This window comes from Glycine max, chromosome 15 (assembly GCF_000004515.6).
Source record: "Glycine max cultivar Williams 82 chromosome 15, Glycine_max_v4.0, whole genome shotgun sequence".
NCBI classification, from domain to species: domain Eukaryota; kingdom Viridiplantae; phylum Streptophyta; class Magnoliopsida; order Fabales; family Fabaceae; genus Glycine; species Glycine max.
This window is the reverse complement of record NC_038251.2, coordinates 32,751,355-32,761,772: the sequence shown is the minus strand read 5'-3', so window position 1 is coordinate 32,761,772 and position 10,418 is coordinate 32,751,355. Positions and strand designations below refer to the sequence as shown.

The 10,418-nt window shown below is 40.7% G+C and overlaps 1 non-coding gene across 1 annotated transcript; it reads right to left on the bottom strand.

Moving 5' to 3' along the window:
- Window positions 1–205: 205 nt before the first annotated feature.
- LOC112999648 (small nucleolar RNA R71) lies at window positions 206–312 on the bottom strand. The gene has a single exon (XR_003264859.1). It is a non-coding gene; the product is annotated as a small nucleolar RNA R71 (small nucleolar RNA).
- Between the last annotated feature and the right edge of the window lie 10,106 nt (window positions 313–10,418).

Here is a 10,418-nt window from a genome sequence, read left to right as displayed (position 1 = left end):
ACATTTGAAAGAATTTCACATTGTCTGCTCCACCATGAAACCCCCAGATGTCCAAGAGGATCACATATTTCTGAAGGCTTTTCCTCACTCATTAGAGGGAGTGGCAAAGGACTGGCTGTATTACCTTGCTCCAAGGTCCATCACGAGCTGGGATGACCTTAAGAGAGTATTCTTAGAAAAATTTTTCCCTGCTTCCAGGACCACAGCCATCAGGAAGGATATCTCAGGTATTAGACAACTCAGTGGAGAGAGCCTGTATGAGTACTGGGAGAGATTTAAGAAACTATGTGCCAGTTGCTCCCACCATCAGATTTCAGAACAGCTTCTTCTCCAATACTTTTATGAAGGACTCAGTAATATGGAGAGAAGTATGATAGATGCTGCCAGTGGTGGAGCCCTTGGAGACATGACTCCTGCTGAAGCCTGAAATTTAATTGAGAAGATGGCCTCCAACTCCCAGCAGTTTAGTGCCAGAAATGATGCCATAGTCATTGGAGGAGTGCATGAGGTAGCTACAAACCCATCTGCATCATCTGAAACTAAGAAGCTTGAAGGCAAACTGGATGCATTGGTCAACTTGGTAACCCAGCTGGCCTTGAATCAGAAATCTGTACCTGTCGCAAGGGTTTGTGGTTTGTGCTCCTCTGCTGACCACCATACAGACCTTTGCCCTTCCATGCAGCAACTTGGAGCAATTGAGCAGCCTGAAGCTTATGCAGCAAATATATACAATAGACCTCCTCAACCTCAGCAGCAAAATCAACCACAGCAGAGCAATTATGACCTTTCCAGCAACAGATACAACCCTGGATGGAGGAATCACCCTAACCTCAGATGGTCCAACCCTCAGCAACAACAACAGCAGCCTGCTCCTTCCTTCCAAAATGCTGCTGGCCCAAGCAGACCATACATTCCTCCACCAATCCAACAACAGCAACAACCCCAGAAACAGCCAACAGTTGAGGCCCCTCCACCACCTTCCCTCGAAGAACTTGTGAGGCAAATGACTATGCAGAACATGCAGTTTCAGCAAGAGACCAGAGCCTCCATTCAGAGCTTAACCAATCAGATGGGACAATTGGCTACCCAATTGAATCAACAACAGTCCCAGAATTCTAACAAGCTGCCTTCTCAAGCTGTCCAAAATCCCAAAAATGTCAGTGCCATTTCATTGAGGTCGGGAAAGCAATGTCAAGGACCTCAACCCGTAGCACCGTCCTCATTTGCAAATGAGCCTGCCAAACTTCACTCTATTCCAGAAAAAGGTGATGACAAAAATTTACCTAACAATTTCTGTGCAGGTGAATCTTCTTCCACAGGTAATTCTGATTTGCAGAAGCAGCACATTCCCCCTCTTCCATTCCCTCCAAGAGCAGTTTCCAACAAAAAAATGGAAGAGGCAGAGAAAGAGATCTTGGAAACGTTTAGAAAAGTAGAGGTAAACATACCTCTGTTGGATGCAATAAAGCAAATTCCAAGATATGCCAAATTCTTGAAGGAGCTGTGCACTAATAAGCGGAAGCTTAAAGGAAGTGAACGAATTAGCATGGGCAGAAATGTCTCCGCATTGATTGGTAAATCTGTTCCTCAAATTCCTGAAAAATGTAAAGATCCAGGTACATTCAGCATACCTTGTATCATAGGGAATAGTAAGTTTGACAATGCCATGCTAGATTTAGGAGCTTCTGTTAGTGTTATGCCTCTGTCTATTTTTAATTCTCTATCTCTAGGCCCCTTGCAGTCAACTGATGTGGTAATTCATTTAGCTAATAGAAGTGTTGCCTACCCTGTTGGTTTCATAGAAGATGTCTTAGTTAGAGTTGGTGAACTGATTTTCCCTGTTGATTTTTATATTTTGAAATAGAAGATGGATTTTCTCAAGGATCAGTTCCCATCATTCTAGGCAGACCCTTTATGAAAACTGCTAGAACTAAGATAGATGTTTATGTAGGCACACTGTCTATGGAATTTGGTGACATAACTGTTCATTTTAATATTCTGGATGCTATGAAATACCCATCTGAAGATCTTTCTGTATTTCGTGCTGAAATAATTGACCATGTTGTTGATGAATACATGACTGATCTTTATTCTAATCTGCATGCCTCTCACTCTTCATGCATTGAGTCTGAAATTGTACTTGATCATATGTCTGAATTTGATGCTGAGAGTGAATCTGAGAGTGATATTGATTGCATGCCTGGTGGTGGTGTTTTACCTCTTGAGATTGATTTTATAGAGTCAGATAGGACTAACCATGTTTCAGGAAGTACACATACCTCTGACTTTCTTTATGAGGTAAAGGCTGAGAAACCATCTCCTTCTACCACTGTCCAGCCGACCACACCAGAATTGAAGCCTCTGCCATCAAATTTAAAATACGCTTACTTGGATGATAGCAAGAGTTTTCCAGTGATTATATCTGCCTCCCTTGCTGATGAGCAAGAGGAGAAGTTGTTGTCAGTTCTCAAGAAGCATAAGAAGGCTATAGGCTGGACCCTGGCGGACATTTCTGGTATTAGCCCATCCACATGTATGCATCGAATAAATTTAGAGGATGGAGCTAAACCAGTAAGACAGCCACAGAGAAGACTCAACCCGGTGATTCTTGATGTAGTGAAGAAGGAGATAACCAAGCTTTTGCAAGCTGGAATCATTTATCCTATCTCCGACAGCCAATGGGTGAGTCCCGTCCAGGTAGTCCCGAAAAAGACTGGCCTCACAGTGATAAGAAATGAGAAGGAGGAGCTGATTCCTACTCGGGTGCAGAACAGTTGGAGAGTCTGCATTGACTATAGGAGGCTGAACCAGGTTACCAAAAAGAACCATTTTCCCCTGCCATTCATTGACCAGATGCTTGAACGCCTGGCAGGTAAATCCCACTACTGTTTCCTTGATGGTTTTTCTGGTTATATGCAAATTACTATTGCTCCTGAGGATCAGGAAAAGACCACATTCACCTGCCCCTTCGGCACTTTTGCTTATAGGAGGATGCCTTTCGGTCTGTGCAATGCCCCTGGTACCTTCCAGCGGTGCATGATTAGTATTTTCAGTGATTTTTTAGAAAATTGCATAGAGGTGTTTATGGAAGATTTCACTGTATATGGATCCTCTTTTGATGGTTGTTTGAATAGTTTGGAAAAAGTTTTGAATAGATGCATTGAAACTAACCTTGTTCTAAATTTTGAAAAATGTCATTTTATGGTTGAGCAAGGTATAGTTTTAGGCCACATTATTTCCAATAAGGGCATTGAAGTAGATCCTGCAAAAATTTCTGTTATTTCACAATTGCCTTACCCCTCTTGTGTGCGAGAGGTGCGATCTTTTCTTGGTCATGCAGGATTCTACAGGCGCTTTATAAGGGATTTTAGCAAAGTAGCCCTTCCACTGTCCAACTTGTTGCAAAAGGAGGTGGAGTTTGACTTTAATGACAGATGCAAAGAGGCTTTTGATTGCCTCAAAAGAGCGTTGACTACCAACCCCATCATCCAGGCACCCGATTGGACAGCCCCTTTTGAGCTTATGTGTGATGCATCAAATTATGCATTGGGGGCTGTCCTTGCTCAGAAAATTGATAAATTGCCCAGGGTGATATATTATGCTTCTAGGACTTTAGATGCTGCCCAAGCAAATTATACTACTACTGAGAAAGAGCTTCTAGCCATAGTTTTTGCTCTTGAAAAATTTCGATCTTATTTTTTGTTGTTACTAATGTTTTTCCTTATGGTACAGTTGAGATCAAAAGCGACTCCACAAATAAGAGCTTCAAGGTCAACGGACATCGACTTAAGCCATTCCTCACGAACCCTTCTTTAGTGGACGTAGTGGTGGAAGAGACTTCCTTACTCCACCCTACTCTTCCTCCACCATGACTTAGGGAGTTTTTCTTTTCCTATCTCCTTCTTTGCTTTTATTACACTTGTCCGATTCTCTTTGATGATTTAATTGTTTTTAATCTTTTAATTGTGCTACATTGAGGACAATGTGTTGTTTAAGTATGGGGGGGAGTGTTCTTTGGTTTTGCTAGTTTTGATGGTTTTGTTAATTTGTTAGTTGTGTTAATTTGTTAATGTTGTTAGTTTCGTCGGATTTTCAGTTTAATATTTTGGGTCAATTTTGTGTGCACGTACGACTTTGCATGTTTTTCTTTGAATTATAGGATATGTTCAAGAAATGGGTAATTGTTTTGAAAATAAAAGTTCTTGACATTTTGTGACTTGAAATCCTTGATTCTTCTCTACATGTCATGATAGTTTTGAAAGCTCAATTTGAAAGTGATGATTTTACCTTTGTGAGAATTTGAGCCATCCATCATTATAATCATTTGGTGTGTTTTGCCCCATTGATTGCTCGCACAATAGCCTTGGCTTGATTCTTGTTGATGCGTCCTAATTCACATGCATATTTGGAAATGATTAAGGCAATTTTGTTCTTATAAGCTTCTAGCCAAATGGACTTACCTTGAATTAATTCCTTTGATAGCCCTTTTGAGCCTTGTTTCCCTTTCCTTGTTTTGAAGCTCACTACAAGCCTTAAGTGAAAAACCATGATATTACCATATCCTTAAGGAATTTTGGAGCTTTGGAATTGTTTTGGGAATAAGTGTGGGGGGTTTTTGTTTCATTGGACAACTTGTTTTGTTGGCTATGCTTCATGATGTATTTTGGGCCATACTTGATGTACATTGTATATTGGTTAAATGTTGGACATGCTGAATGAAATGTTGTTTCTCAAAGGCTAAAGAGTAAAAAAAAAAAAAAAAAAAAACAATTCGAAAAAAAAAAAATCGAAAAAAAGAAAAAGAAAAGCAATAAAGTTGAGTGAATAAGATCTTAAATGGCACAAGAATGATGAAACTCTTGGTTCTACTCTTCATGTTTAATTTTTATCTTTACTTCTTTTTATTTTCTTATTTTTCTTAAAATGCACTTATTCCCCTTTGCTCCTCTATTCCTTTGGGATTTAGCCACTTATTCCATATTTCTCCATACCTTGTCCTTGGCCCCATTACAACCTTAAAAGACCTTTTGATCCTCATGTGCTTGTGTTTATGGGTTGATTGTCAATTTTAGAATCTTGCCAAGTTTATGTGGTGTTTGCTTTCATGGGTGCTTTGAGGGTAAATAGTAGCCTAGACACTTGAGAGATAGAGTGTATATCTTGTGAGGCTTTATCACTTTTCATTCTTGAGCTGATTAACTATTTTGCCATGATTGGGTTGCTTGGATGATTTTCATGAATGTCTTGACTTTTTGGATCTCCTTATGTTAGATGTTACCCATTCCTTTCATTCCTTGATGTTCATATAGAAATATGTGAATGTTTTTGTTTGTCTCCCTCTGATATCCTTGGATTTTGTTCTTTGTTTCATTTTGCCCAGGAGTGCAAAAGGCTAAGTATGGGGGGTTTTGATGTGCCATCATTTTCTTCTATTTTCTAAACCCTTTTTGCACCATTTTAATTATTGATTGGTCTTAATTGTCAATTAATTAGGCAGTTTTATAATTTGGGCTCATTTAGCTAATTTGATGTTTTTAATCTAATTTCAGGAATTAATGAAACATTGGGCTTAATCCGGATTTTGGTTGTGGACTTGAAGAGGGCAAATAAAGCAGCGCTTACCTTAGTTAATTTCTAATTAGGAAATTTCGCAATTTTATTTTATGTTGTTCAGTGTTTATTTCGTTTTGGGCCAGAGTATTGTAATAGGGCCCAGTGACTTTGAGTGACTCTTTTTAAATAGCTGCCTTGGGATTCGTGCAGGGTATTCTATTCTGTTATGCTATTCATTATTCAGAGCTTTGTTTTAGGGTTTTTCGTTTTTCTGTTTTGCTGCTTCTGAGTTCATAATGCAATTTTACGTTTTCTGCTTCTAATTACAATTTCGTTCTTGCTTCTTCTTTTACTCTCATTTACGTTTCTGTTCCATTTTACATTTCTGTTCGTTTACGTTTCTGTTCATTTACGTTTCCGTTCATTTACGTTTCTGCTTCATGTTTCAATTGCGTTTTCTGTTTGAATCCATGGAAGGCTAGATTTTCTGGTGTTGTTTCCTTTTGAGGACGAAGCCCAACTCTCTTTGAGGTTTCGCTTGTAATGTGGTTCCCTGGCAGTTTTCCCTTCACCAGTTATCCCAATTTCGTGAATATTAATCAGTGCACGCTTCGTGTTCGATTAATTGCCTCTGAGCCTAACTTGCGTTCATGCTTAATGGACGAAGGGCTAACTGGTGTATGTGGTGCCTAATCACGTATTGAAAACCCTAAGTTGATTTTCGCTTAGTAAATTGAAATAGGGTTGGATTAAGTGGTTGACTGTTAGGGACGAATTCTCCATAACCCAGGATAAGAGAGTGGCTTCTGAATCAGAGGAAACAACCCGTTTTTAATATTAGTAGTTTCGTATTCCATTTTATTTGTTCTGCTCTTTAATTACCAAACAACCAAACCCCCCCCATCGTTACTGTTACTGCAAGCATATTATGAACATTTGGCTTGTCACTACTCGTTGGGAAACGACCTAGGATCACTTCCTAGTTACTGCATTTTCATGTTTATTTGATTCGGGTACGGCCTCGATCAGCGATGCATGATATGAATGCATTTACGGACACGAGAGCCTGAAAAATTATCTCTTCTTACTTGCGCATTTGGGGGCGCAGTGCCCTATGTGTACAGTTAAGAAGGTGATATGGACCTTCCGGCTTCCCGTGACAAAGGACGAGACCAACATACAATGCATGCTAGAGATAAAATGCGGGAGTGACTTGATTCGCACTGATTTTTGGAGTAAAAACGTGGGATAAAATCATTTTATTAAAAAAAGTTATAACTAGTCAAGATCTGAGCGACAATACAAACTTCCTAGCGGTTTCTAATCATATGGTCCATTAAGTCTATCATATGCTGACAATAGCTGAGAAGTCCGTGGATCTCCTCGGGGGCGGAGTAGGTGTCCGCCATTGCTTTGGCCTTGGCTAGCAATCGGGGAAGTTCTTGACTCTTGTTCAAAGTAAGAGCAAATTGGTCCATCCACATTGTTGCCTCTTGGTGCAATGAATCAATTACCCTTTCCCTTGCTTCCCTTTCTGCTGATATCTTGGCGTACTCATCCTCTAGTCTTTGCTCGTGAGTCGCTGCTAGATTTAGCTTCTCTTTGCACTCATCGATGATGGCCCACATATTCCCTTCAGTCTCGCTTAACTGTTGGGACAAATTTCTTTTCGACCTAAGGCAAGCCTTTAGTTCATCCTTCAAGATCATGCCTTTGACTCGTGATGATTCCTTTACTGCTTCGAAGCTTGAGCTCACTATTGCTGCCCTATAAAGCCCCTCAAAACTTTGTTTTGGTTGTGTTCTTCCTTTCGGGCCTTCTTGGTTTCTCGTTCCAAGGCTTCAGCAGTGGCCATATTGACGTCCCTTAGTTCATCATACTCTCTTCAGACTTCGATGGCTATGGACTTGAACTTCTTTTCGACTACCCGGGCTCTTTCAAGCTCTGCCTTTAGGGCTTGTACCTCATCACTTTCTTCCGAAGCTTTAACCTCATCGTCCCTCACAATCTTTAGATTTGGGAGCCAATCCAATCCTTGTGTTCGAACTCTCAGCCACTTATGATAGCCGCCGATGATCCCATTACTGCTTCCCCTAAGCTCTCTGTCCTTTCTTCACACCGCATCACATGCCTTGTGAACTCCTTAGAGTACCCTTGCATTGGGGTCACTGAAACCCCATGTGATGAAAGGCGTGATGCTTTCGTCTGATGACACTCCTCTCATGGGGTAGCCAAGCTGTCTTATGGCGAGGACGAGATTATAATTAATACAACCCCTTGTTCCATCAAGGGAACATTTGGACATCCTTCGCATGAAGATAGAATCCTGATTCTTCCTTCCTTCTAGCGAGGGAACCAATTAACAGACGCCCCTCTATGCTAGCCAAGAGTTGGTCCCAATTCGCCTTTCCCATATGTACTACCCTTTCCACAACCAGCCAGTGCACAACAAAAAATTCTTGCGTCGCTCTTTTCACATCCCCGGTCGAACGTGTCATACATGGCCAAAATGGCGACGACCGGGCTTTCCTTGCCATGATGAAAGGCGAGGAAAGCGTCAATCACTGCTAGGTCCACTAACCCTTCCATATTCGGAAAGAGGACAACTCCAAAGATCAAAAGCGCCAAGATGTCAATAAAAGAAAGCCCATTCGCCTTGATTTTCCAAGGCCTTTGCCCTTTCCTCCAAACACTTCCTTGATACTCCGACTACCCCATTCCTGTTTTGCTTTACCCGGTCCAACTCTTGTGCTAAGATTTTCACTACCTTGGCAACTCTTGTCGTGGAAGGATAGAACCTAGAGAAAAGATATGGCTTCCTTCCTCCCAGTGGGCATCCCAGGATTTCTTCAAACTCTTTCACAGTCGGCACTAGCTGGAAGTCCTCAAATGTGAAGCACCTTAGGGGCTGGTCATAATACTGGGAAAGGGATGCAATCGGTTCCATGGAGACTTCTACCCTAGCTAGGTCCCAAATCTTACCATAGGCTTTGCGGAAGGCTTGCCGTTGAAGTTGACCCATTAATTTCCCCAACTCTCGTAAACTAGTGACCTCTAAGCTCTTGATTTTGACTTGATAGAACCTCTTTTTAAGCGAAGGCTTTTGACTTGATCCCATGTTTTACTAAAGTGAAATAAAATCTAGTGCGAATCAAAACTACGACATCTATCATGGGTGGAATGGATGAATGCATGAAGAAATGCATATGACACAGATGCAATTTACTAATACGGGAGCCCGAGAAACTGTCTCCTTCTTAGATACAACGTCTAGGGGTAGCAAAGTGCCCCAATGTATGTATTTAAAACGGTGACACGGACCCTTCGTTGGTTTGTTTACAGAGGGGATCAAGACAGAACCCGTATGCGATGCATATGCAAAAGACGCAATACGGGAATGTACATAGTATGACAATATTCACTGAACATAAGCAAAAGGGTATATGACTATTTATGCATGGCAGTGTGAAAAATGGCACGCAGCGTGTTTGCTCCGTGCCCCTATTTAAGGGACCTATAAGGGAGAGAGCTAACTAGGCATTTAGTGATAACCCCCAAGATAGTCATATCTCTCTTGATGGTTTCTAGAGGTATCATCCTCTTCGAAGAACATATTGCAGCAGTAGGGACTACTAGCAACAATAAGTTTTCAAAGAGAAAAGCTCAAGATGAGGGTTCACTGTAATCAAGCAAGTCGGAGACCTAGCATGATCACAGATTCACCTCCACTCCTTATGTTCCCATGAACCCGGGTATAGGGCCCTTTTTCACTCACAGTGTGTGCAAATAGTGTTGGTATTTGTGTGCATCAAATGAATAAATATTTACTTCATGCATACATTTTAAAACGCACTAAAAGCGACAAAGAGTTTATATACACAAGAACATAAAAAATAAAGGGAAACCAACAAAGGAAAAAGTCATGATAAAACATTGCACAAGATTAAATGGCCTAACTCTCTAAAAATAGTCCCCAGTGGAGTCGCCAACTGTCGCAACCTACCCTTCGGCGGGAGGGCGATGCGTGACTCGCGGGATGCGTGTTCCACGAAAGGAATATGTGCGGTGTCGCCACCAACGTTTATTTGAGGAAAACGTCGGAAAAACCGGAAAAGACGCGATCTACGAACTTTTAAGTGAAAGGTTCGGGAGTTGTATTTACGCACGGGGAAGGTATTAGCACCCCACATGTCCGTCCGAAGGGACGGCAGCCTTTAATCGAATGTGCAAACATGACCTTGATTTTTACGTTCCCTTTTTATGTCTTTATATCCTTTATACCCTTCTTATATTTTTTCTCTTTTTGTGGTCGACAAGGGTGTTTCCCTTTGCTCTTACGTATTCCTCAATTGCGATGAGGAAATCAGACCTACGTAGTTCTTTCTTATCAAGTGATTTCTTTTTTATTTAAGAGGTGATCATTTTAAGGCGTTGGACCTTGAAAATGATCCATTTTACTTAGTGAGAAATTGAAATGACAAACTTCAAAAACGTATTTTTATGGATGAGCTTGACTAGGCGAGTTGATTTTAGCCTTAGTTTCACTTTAGTTATTAGTCAATTCGATTAAGAATGAGAAATCCCAAAGAGAAAATGTCCAATTGATTTTTCGCTTTATTTTACTAAAAGGTATTTTTTATTATTATATTATTATTTTTACCTCTTTTTGATTTCCAACGTGGTTACGGCACGACCGAACGGTCGGAATTCATTTTAACCGAAGTTAACGGATAATACAATTCAAACGATCGGTGGAAATTTATTTTATTTTTAGGTTAAGCGAGAAATGACTTAAATAAAATGGCTTAAGCACGTCAAAAGGGGGTATAAAAAGTAAATAAAACGGGAATAAAAATACACAAAAC